Raw genomic sequence first — 9,439 nt, forward strand, 5'->3', positions numbered from 1 at the left:
CCAGGCTGGAGCGCCCTGGGACAGTGGGAGGTGTCCCTGGGCATGGCAGGGGTGGCACTGGGTGGGCTTTAAGGTCCTTTCCAACCCAAACCATTCCAGAATTCTGTGCCTTTCAAACCAGCCCAGAGTCACAGGTGCCTCTGTGAATCTGGATTCTTTAACTTTCTGTGAGCAGGGGAGGCTGCAAGGAAGAAAAATTAAGATTAAACAAAGAGAAAAAGAACTTTTATCAGCAAGTGATTGATTTATCCCAGGCTGCTGAAGAGAGGAGGCTGCCTGGGACACATTCTCAGTGCATCAAACACACCAAGCACTTGTTCTTCATTCCTACACCTGCTTTTCCCGCTCCACAGCATCCCAAACAATCAGAAATTTCTTGTGGCCATCCTGGAATAAGTTTTACTCCTTCATGGTGCTGCTACAGCGAGAGCTGTGCCGTGTCTTTGCTGTGGACACTCCATGGAGTCCCCGAAACAATGCCCACGAGTCCTCAGAAGAGTCTCGGTTCTCTGTGCTTCTCTCCCTGCCCTTTCTTAGCAGCAGGATAAGCAGAAAAAAGCATAAAAAAATTAAAAGTCTCTGATTCCTCGCTGCAGCCAGGGCTATATTCATGACTCTGCAGTGGTCCATGGCCCAATTTTGAGGTTTAAGAAGTGCAAAGGGTCACATTGGAAGAGAAAGAGGCAAATTCAGACACCTCTCCCCAGCTCCAGGCCCTTTAACTCTTCCCAGCTCAAGGAAGTTGCTCTGCTTGTGGGTGAATTAATTAAGGAGATGGCAAGTGTGAAGGAAGAGGCAGAAAAGAAGCTCCTCTCCCAAATATTCTTCCCTGTCACGGTGCTTAAACACATTTATGGCACCTGTGACCCACAGCAGGTTTGCTTGAATCACCCTGAAATCCCCCCAAAGTCCAGGCCCTGCCTTGAGCCCTCTGAAAACAGAGGCTCAGTCTTTGCTGCTGCTCCGTGTTTGCATTTTAACGTCACTGAAACATTTAGGGTCCTTCTGAGCCATTTTCATTTTAGGGTTGCTCTGAACCCTTTTCATTCAGCTTTTGCACCCTGAAATCCCCCACGGGCCCAGCCCAGGTGCCTCCCTGCCCTGCTGGATGGGGTGACTGCCACCCACAGCCAAAGACCTGGTTTTGTGGGCAGGACATGGTTTTATTCCATGATTTCAGAGAATATTTAGGTTAGAAAAGGATATTTAGGTTGGAAAAGATCTCCAAGGCCATGGAGCGCAGCCACGAACCCAGCTGGGTCACGGCAGGCAAGGCACTGTACATAACCCGGCAATTATTACATTAATATCACTTTGTCAAGGGGTTCAAGGCCATGAATGAAATGAAAATGTTATTAAGAAGCCTGGGCCCACCTCTTTGAGGCGCTAAACATTTTCTCTCTGAATGGGAAGTTGATTTACCCTTTAAAAGCTCCAGCAATTCCCTTCTAAAGCACAGCCAGCTCTGTACACAGGGAAAGGCCACAAAAAATTTGGTTTTATGAAGTGCTGGCAGCCCCCATGTACAGAGAGAGCAAAAAACCACTTTCCCTCCTCCCAGAGGAATTCCTCCGTGCCAGGAATCCGGGATCGATCACACAGAGAAGCCCTGGGGTCGATGGCTGCACACTCCTGGAAGGGGCAATGGGTTGTTTACAGCCTCCCTGGCACCACACCACAGGAGCCAGAGGAAAAATAGGTGAGTGCAGGGCTCCTATAAAACATCGGAACTAAACTCCTGGCCTGCTTTATCCCATCCATCACGGGCACACCGTGCTGAAAGGAGAACCCACCCTCATTTCCCACAGAAAAAATGTGAGGGAAGCGAACTCCCTCTCATCCCAGGGTACCACGGTCACGATCCCAGAAATATGTCAGGTCTCTGATGTTTTTAAAGTAATCTGTGGAGCAAGTTCCCATCCTGATTTATGGCAGGGAGAAAATGCTGGGCAGGTGCAGCCCCCAGAGCCAAAGGGAGGAGGAGGAGAGGGGATGGTTCTCCCAATTTTTCAGCCCTGGATTGGGAATGGGAAGCTGGGTCAGGACAAGAGGAGCAGCTCATTGAGGAGGGAGAGACACTTAGAGCAGGTCTTGTGCATTTTGAGCAAAACATCATTAAAAAAGTCACTTCCTGGCCAGGCATCGAAATGGCCAAATTAAAACAAGGAATAAAAATTCAACCCATCCCAAGAAAAGTGGAACAACTTGGAAATGTGGCTGTGAGTGGCACAGGGGGAAGTTTGGAGGAGTGATTTTACAAAATCCATTGGAAATTTGTTCTCCAAACCTTTTAAAACCTTAGAGCTGAAGACTCTTGGACACCTGATCCCTTCTGGAATCACACTGTCCATCCTCCCTGAGGGATGGAGGATGGGAATTCCAAAAAAGCTGAAACCCCTTTCCTAGAAGCAGGTCAGGCCCTGTGAAATGCACCCAGTGGGAGCAGAGAACCTCTGAACAAAGGGGAACACAGCAGGTTTGATTTTTAAATGAGTTCTAAAAATCAAATCAACCTAAAAGGAAAAAAAAGAAAATCGGTATCAGGTGCTGCTTCCACACAGAAGCCACACAAATACCCAGAGATTCCTTTCATTCCAGCACTGTTTTCCGTGAATTTCCGTAACTATTACGGCACCGATGAACCACTTAATCACCCCAGAGCAAACCCTCCTCATAGACAGAGGTATTTTTAGGAGGGAAGAAAATATATCCGAGTTCTCATTCCCGATTTCCATCTCCAAGGCTCCACCACTTTACGTTTAACACCAGCTATAAAAGACACCCAAGCAATACAGGGGCTGCTCAGCCCTCGGTTTAAATCTGGATTCCTTCTTTTATTTTCTTTTTTTAAAATTGTTTTTTTAATATCAAATTTCTGCTTTAATTAGCGGCAAATGTAGGACACTTAGGGCCTGAAATGAGGAGACCTTCCTGCTCGTTTCACTGGAGCGGCGCCGCCCTCAAGTATTAATTAAATCTTAAATTGCTTTCTGGGGCAGAAGGGCTGCTCTGGTTTTTCTGGTCACAGGAGCATTATCGAAAACAGGGTCTGTGCCATGCCCAGAGACATTCCGGGAATCCATGTGAGCTCCAGGAAAGTGAGAATTCAAAGTCAGACCTCAGTTTTCCCCGGAAAATGCTCTATCCACGCTCCAAGTTTACAAATGGCGGAGTGATTGAAGCAGCCAGAGAGGAACCAGTGAGGACGAGGAGCTCAAAGCCCACCCCAAAGTCAGGTTTGTTTAATTATTTGAATTCAGGGAAAAGAGGTGGGGACAGGAAAGGCAAAGGATGAGGGTGATAATGGATAATGGGGCTGGATTTAATTTACACCAAGATCTCCCTCAACACTCAGCCTTATAGTAGTTTAAAAGAGGCAGAAATAGGCTTAAAATAGGCCAAAACCCGGAGTTTTTAGCAGAGGGTGCTCCCTCAAAACAGCTCGTGTAAAACTTGGGAAAGTGGAAGGTGTCCCATGGCAGGGATGGGAACTGGATGGGCTTTAAGGTCCCTTCCCACCCAAACCATTCCAGGATTCCAGGATTCCATGGTCTGATACCAATCTCTCTGTTGAGGAACCTTCCAAACCACTCCATGATTCCATGATCTGGTACAGTCTTGTTGCTAAGGAACCTTCCAGACCACTCCAGGATTCTGTGATCTGGTACCAGTCTCGTTGTTTAGGAACCTTCCAGACCACTCCAGGATTCCATGATCTGGTACCAATCTCAGTGTTGAGGAACCTTCCAAACCACTCCATGATTCCATGATCTGGTACAGTCTTGCTGTTAAGGAACCTTCCAAACCATTCCAGGATTCCATGGTTCCGTCATCTGGTACCAATCTTGCTGTTGAAGAAACTTCCAAACCATTCCAGGATTCCGTGATCTGGTACCAATCTCATTGCTAAGGAACCTTCCAGACCACTCTGGGATTCCATGATCTGGTACCAGTCTCGTTGTTTAGGAACCTTCCCAGTCTGACATTCCTGGGATTCTCTGGCAGTCACACTCCCACCCCCAGACTGTGGCCGCTGAAATCCATTCAGATTTCCCCGGTTCCACCCCAGGTTTCCCAAGGCAGAGTCTTGGATGTCCAGCTCAAATCAGTTTATTCCTGGTGCAGCCACACAGGAACAGCCCGAGCTGGTGCCTCTGAGGTTCCTCAACAAAGAATTCCTGGGTTTTTATCCCCTCCCATGCCAAAAGTTTTGCTTTTTTCCTGAATCCTCAGCTCCTGCCACATCCATCAGTGTCCCTCACCTGGCTGTGCCATAGCCCCTTTGTTATCCAAAGGTTTGGGAGCTTCCTGACCTCCTATCCCAGATCCCAGCCCCTCACAGCTCCACCTGCTCCAAAGGTGTTCCTCCACACCCACTTCCAAGGGGAAGCAGGGAACAAACCAAGGAAATGCTGAGGAATTGATTACAAAGGTTGGTTTCTTCCCCACTTTGGCTTTGAATTCCAAATCCATATAAAAACTCCACGGGCCTGAACCATGGGAAGCACAAAGATATCCCCAAACTGTCTTTGCTTCCTGCTCCTTCCAAAAAGGAGCTGAGAATGGGGCCAATCACAAAGCCAGAGGAGCTACCAACTTCCCAAAAACCAGCCAGGAATACTCCCTGGATCTGGAGTCTGGGGGGTGTTTTTCAGTTTTCCCTGGATAAACAGAATTTCCTAACGCTGAGGGATAGGCCTGGTTTCTATGGCACAATCCTATTTCCCCACAGGCTGGTGTTTACATGCTAATTAGCAAACAAATAATCAAAACAAAACCATTTTGGGCAGGTTTAGATTGGATTGGGAAAGAATTGTTCCCTGTGAGGGTGGGGAGGGGCTGGGATGGAATTCCCAGAGAAGATGCCCCATCCCTGGAAGTGTCTAAGGGAGAAGAGAAGGATCCAGGGAGAGCTCAGAGCCCCTTGCAGGGCCTAAAGGGGCTCCAGGAGAGCTGGAGAGGGACTGGGGACAAGGGATGGAGGGACAGGACACAGGGAATGGCTTCCCACTGGGAAAGGGGAGATTTAAAAGGGATCTTGGGAAGGAATGAGGGTGGGGAGGGGCTGGGATGGAATTCCCAGAGCAGCTGTGGCTGCCCCTGGATCCCTGGCAGTGCCCAAGGCCAGGTTGGAACCCCCTGGGAGAGTGGGAGGGGTGGGTTGGGATTTTAAAGTCCCTCCCAACCTAAACCATTCCCTGGATAGTTTTAAAATTCCCAAGATCTCCGAAGATTTTGGGGCCCACAGGAGCTCAGAGACGGGTTCAGAAAGGCTCGAGAGGGGCAGGATTTAGGGAGGTGACTTATTCCACGTGACAGAGCCTTTCATCATCTTTATTTAGTGGGAGAGAATTCCAGAGCTCATTGCAGTCACCTTCCCAGGCTGCTGAGAGGAAAACCTGCCACGGGAAAATGCATTTGTGGTGCCGAACTGAAGCCAGGGTAAGGATTTCATTGGTTCCACTCTGCTCCAGGTGTGACGGATTTATGGGAGTCCTGCTGAGCTGCTGCTCTCCCCAAGCCTGCAAGAAAAGGTGGATCATGCTAGGAAGAGCTTGGAAAACTTCCAAAGCAGCACAGGGCAAACACAAAGTTCACTGATTTGTTCGGGAGCTGCTGCTTTTATGTTTCAAGTTGATTAGGAGCAAAAATTAACATTTCATGAAAGCCTCTGACAGGAGACAGGACCCTTTCATTAAACACAAAGTGTGTAATTAGTGATAATAACGATACCTGGGGGCTCTTTGTGCACAGCTCATTCCATGGGAGATGGAACAGGGAAACACCATTTGCGCCCATTGTTGGCAGCTGAAAGCACGAAAATTCCCAATTTCTTTTCGTAATCAGGACTAAACTCCACTGTTTAAACTTTAAACATTCACAAGGATGAGAGAAAGAATCCCAGTGCAACTCACTCGGAGTTCAGGTCTGAGCCTTGTATATTTTATACCTGTGAAGAACTCATTTGGGTCAGAAGGGTTTTCTGTGCCCGATTCTGTGATAATTATAAGACTTATTAGGATGCACTGGAAGGAGCAGAAAGGCTCTGGATTGCCATGGATTTAATGAACTATGGGAAAAAATCCTCTCTTTTCCTCCTGGCTGAGGATTTTATTGTTGGCATCGCACAGACTCTTCGTTATTGGGTGCCCAGGGAAGCTCCTGGATCCCTGGAAGTGTCCAAGGCCAGGTTGGACAGGGTTTGGAGCAGCCTGGGATACTGGGAGGTGTGGGATTTAAGGTCCCTTCCAACCCAAACCAGTCTGGGATTCTGTGATTATTTAAATCAGGAGTTAAACCAGGAAAATCCCATTAAAATCCCAGCTGTCTTCACACACACGCTTGGACTTCATCATCTTGGGAATCTTTTCCAACATTTTCTGTGACTCCACAGTCTGGGATGCCCTTGCCTGCACTCAGAAACCCCCAGGGAATTCCCAAAAAATCTCCTGGCAGGGATCAAACTTCTCCAGGGTGGTGGCTCAACAATTTAACCCAAAATGAGACACCCAGAAATTCCATTTATTGGTGGAAACAGCCCCAAAACAACCCCTCAGGAATGAGGATGTCAGGGAGGGGATTTTGTATCTCCCAGCTCCAGCCCAGGGTGGATGAAGAGGTGTCTCCCTTTGATCCAACCCTTCCCAGCGAGGATTTATCCATTTTGTCCCAGATCCATTCCTGTCCCAGATCCATTCCTGTTCCAGCCTTATCACCGTGGAAATTCGGATTTCCCAGGTGTGATTGCACCTCCCTGAATCCAGAGGGGCTCCAAGGCTGGCAAGGCTTGGAAAAACATGCCCTGATTGCAAAATGTGCAATTCCAGCCTGTCCTGGCAGTGTTGAAATGCACAAGGAGCAGGAGGAGAGGAGGAAAAGGAGCCCCAGGTACCAGCATCCATCCAGGATGCATCCCTAATTTTGATTAGCTGGAAAATAACCAAACAATCCTGATTTTTATCCATTTGGGAGGATGCTGAGCGCTGCTGGGAATGCTGCTGCCAGGTTTCATCGGAATGATTGCTGTGCAGACGAGGAAAATCAAAGCAGGACCTCGGTCCCAGGTTTTAATGAGTCCCAGGGAAGATCATTCTGTGTTTACAATTCCTCAGCTCCTTGGTAAATACGGAAGGACACAAGGCTGGAATTCCAATTTCTCAGGAACCCTGGTGCTCTGGAACTGAAAAATCCAGAATTTTCCATGCAGTTGAAGAGATCCTACTCATTTGGAGGCACTGCTTGGAATCAGAGGCTCAAACATCAGGAGAGCTGGAGAGGGACTGGGGACAAGGGCTGGAGGGACAGGACACAGGGAACGGCTTCCCACTGGGAAAGGGGAGATTTAAATGGGATCTTGGGAAGGAATGAGGGTGGGGAGGGGCTGGGACGAGCTGGGGCTGCCCCTGGATCCCTGGAAGTGTCCAGGGCCAGGCTGGAGCACCCTGGGACAGTGGGAGGTGTCGCTGCCCATGGCAGGGGTAGCACTGGATGGACCTTCCAACCCAGGACATTCCAGGATTCCATGAGCTCACAAATTCCCACTGCTGAGAGGCAAAGAGGGTCAGAACTAAGAGACAAATTTAAAATAGAAATAAATTTCCACATCCCAGCTTGGGCTCAGGAGCAGGGCAGGACTCCATGGAGCTGCCATTTCTCGGGATGGGAGGGAAAATCACTTTAGGGGTGGAAAAACTCCACTGATGGAAAACTCCAGGATTTCAGGGCTCGGAGGAGATGAGAGCAAGTTCCAAACTCTGTTTTAGTCCATTAAAACAACAGGGAGCAGCACCCCAGGCAGAAAACCAGGGACTGGCAGTGCTGGAATTCATTCCATGTGTCTGGAAAGAAAAGGATTGGTCTCCAATCCAAGAGGTTGCTGCCTTTGGGGAGAGCAGGAGAGGCAGAGTCCAGGTAAAATCCAGCTAAAAATGGTCTGGAGAAAGAAACAAAGAAACCACTCCCTGCTGCTTCATCCCTGCTGAAACCCGGAAAGAGAACCCCGGAAAGAGGAGTTCAGGAATATTCTGCACAAATACCGAATCCAAAGGGTAGTTGACCTCAAACACAGTTTTTGCTCTGAATTAAAATAACCTCCAAGACCTCAAATTCCAATTTTTTTTCGCTCGCGTCAAGCAGGGGAAGGGTGAATTTGGAGTTCTCCTGTCAAATAAATGAACTTTTCTGAGTGTGCAGCACTCTGCTTCCATTTCCCACAGCCCCAAAAACACATCCTGGAGGAAAATTTTCCGTGGTGAAGAGATTTTTGTCTACGGGGAGGGTTTTCCCAGCTGCCCTCGAGGCTGCCCAAAGTTCTCCTTTTTGGGTATAAAATCTTGTGGGGAATAAATTGCTGGAATATCCCATTACAGAGGGTGGCTCCATCCAAAAAGTTTCCTGTCATTAAGAGCTCTGGAAGTGCGCTTTGAGGGGAGCAGGGAGAGAAAACCAAACCCTGCTGAAAATTAACCCCAAGAGTGGTCATTCCTTAACTCCAGCCCCCTCTGCAATGGGAATTACTGAGGGAGTTTTATCTAATTCCAGGTGATTTTCCCCCAGATTGATAACAACTGATTGGGAATGGTGGGACTACCAAGATTTGCCTCTGGAAGCTTCTCTGAGTAGTTTAACCTCCCACCCAGACTCTTTTCCCTGGAAGTAGAGACAGGAGTAAGCAGCAGAGGAAAGAGCCGTGCAGCTCCCTGAGGTTTTCCGTGGGGATTGCAAAGACAGGGAGAACAAATACTGCAGCTTGTTCAGCATCGGGGTTGGAATCCAAACAGAAATTCCATCCAAACAATGTTGCTCTGCTCCTGCTAATGCAGGTTTTTCCCCTGGCACCAAACAAGATCCTTCCTCAGCTGATGGAAAACTTGTTCTGAAAAACACCTTGTTGTTCAAAAAACCCCTTAAATGAAAAAAAGAAAACAAAACAAACCGGAAAATCATCTGGAAAACCCCCAAAGATTCCTGAGTGGGAACATTGTATCACCCAAATCTCCTTGTTTTTCCCTCAGTAATTGAATCCATAAAGATCCAAAAGATTTAATTATATTCCAAGGTTTTGCCTCCCTTTTCTTCTGCCTCAGGAAAACCTTAAGCACAGCAGCTGCTGTGAAATCCCACTCACATGGGTGGGGCTGGAGCAGGAATTGTCTCCCAGTCATCAGGAGCTCCATGGGTTATTCTGGGCTGCATCTTCCTAATCCCAGGGCTCTGAGGTTTTATTAAATCGCACAATGAGCTCTGGTGGCTTTTATTAAATCTCTCACGTGGAAATTCCAATCACAGGCCAATAGCCTGGAATGGAAGGTCCTATAAAACCATGGAATCTTGGTTTGGGTTGGGAAGGACATTAAAGCCCATCCAGTTCTGACCATGGGCAGGGACACCTTCCATGGACCAGGTTGTTCCTGGACACTTCCAGGGATCCAGGGGCAGG

General features: G+C 48.2%; 1 long non-coding RNA gene across 2 annotated transcripts in view; it reads right to left on the reverse strand.

The window, feature by feature from the left end:
• Nucleotides 1-9,439, reverse strand: part of LOC108446047 — a 34,441-nt gene that overhangs the window by 13,183 nt on the left and 11,819 nt on the right. The window contains exon 3 of one of the 2 annotated variants that reach the window (XR_001861155.1): nt 2,602-5,522. The exons of the other annotated variant lie outside the window; for it this stretch is intronic. This is a non-coding gene — a long non-coding RNA (uncharacterized LOC108446047). Of the gene's footprint in view, nt 1-2,601; nt 5,523-9,439 lie in introns of those variants that run through there. 2 annotated transcript variants of the gene reach the window in all.

The sequence above is a fragment of the Corvus brachyrhynchos genome, unplaced genomic scaffold (assembly GCF_000691975.1).
Source record: "Corvus brachyrhynchos isolate BGI_N302 unplaced genomic scaffold, ASM69197v1 scaffold150, whole genome shotgun sequence".
NCBI lineage: Eukaryota > Metazoa > Chordata > Aves > Passeriformes > Corvidae > Corvus > Corvus brachyrhynchos.